Raw genomic sequence first — 1,686 nt, forward strand, 5'->3', positions numbered from 1 at the left:
TATATATATGCATGTACGCATTTAGGTAGGTAGGTATATAGATTTCCTTCGCTAACTCGGTTTAACCGGAAGGAGTTTAGAAACAAGTTTTTATAGAAGACATTACGATCAGGCGATTCCTGTACACGAAAATGTAACAACAAAGAGCAGAGCATACATAGACTGACATGCCTTTAATGGAGTGTAAAATTATTAGGCAGCAATTGAAGGTGTTGCATTGTGGGCGGGAAGGAATTGTATGGACATTTCCAAATGACTTGTGTTTACATTACAAATAGTAAATATGTAACGATTATTGGACTTCGTTCAATAATTTCTGCTTTTATTTCTAAGACAATTTATTACACCTACAAGTATACATACGAAGACGCGTGCATTCATACATAGATTCATGCGTATATTCATGTCTACATACTAACGCTTAGAAATAAAGTCTGATCAATGAACACCGTGGATACAAAGGCTTTACACTTGTTAAGGCTGAACAGACGATAAAACAATGGAAGTAATGTTATCAGATGAGATTATAGCTTTTATTTAGCTCCTAACTCCTACGCTTGTATATATCAATTGAGTTGGATAAATAAAAATCCTGCACGTGTATGAATATATGTGATAATCGTAAGTACGTATATGGCTAGACACGCATTTCGCATACATACATAGGTAAATAGATGTGGGTATATGCGAAAGTGGATAATGTATATAGATGCATACACACAAACGCACACGTATACAGAAACTAAACAAATGTAAATTATATATATAATAATATATATGCATATGAATAGATGTATGTATAGATATATGTGTATGTTTACGTAAATATTTACTTAAATATATAAATAGATGAGGAAACAGAAGCCTGGGTAGACTGACAGATAGATAGATAGATAGATAGATAGTTAGATAGATAGATAGATAGATAGATAGATAGATAGAGAACAAGAGAGAGAGAAATACAAACATATACACATGCGTCAGACAAGGGAGAAAGGGAATAAAAGATAGAGATACAGTGTGAGATGGAGTGGATTCTGGAATCGTGTAAAATTTGTAGCGATTCGCCAATGGCCTTTTATGTTAGAACGTAGAGATTTAATTCAATATCGCGCATATATTAATATAGTTGAACATTTCGCTTTTATGAATGGATCAAAATAATAATTCAATCGTTTCAGTTGATATTGCAAATGGAGCAACAGTTTTAGGTAATTATTTGAATAGGATGTAGTGAATGTTGAAAGAGCGTCTCTCCATTTACAAAACCAGACATCAAACGTGAACGGCGTATATGCAGTGACTAAAAGGCCATAGTGTGATACGGATGGGTTCATGTTGAAATGGTTTTGACATTTTTTTTCTTCTCATTAACAATGAAAGAGAAAACTGAAAATGAATGGAATAGTTTGATTAATTAATATTGAATGTGATATGATGTGAACAAAGCAATATGGAAATAACTTGAATACATATTTACACGTCCCTTCGTTTACATGTATTTTAAAAATAAATCAGGAACGTGCACATGTATATGCATATGTGTGTATGTTAATTTATTGAGCACCCAGGCTAAAATAGCATATTTTTAGAGATATATAATGCGTACGTTTCAATATATACATTCCAGTATACGTACATGTATGTTGCTACATACACCCTAATATATATATATATATATATATA

The sequence above is a fragment of the Octopus bimaculoides genome, chromosome 5 (genome assembly GCF_001194135.2).
Source record: "Octopus bimaculoides isolate UCB-OBI-ISO-001 chromosome 5, ASM119413v2, whole genome shotgun sequence".
Classification (NCBI taxonomy): Eukaryota; Metazoa; Mollusca; class Cephalopoda; order Octopoda; family Octopodidae; genus Octopus; species Octopus bimaculoides.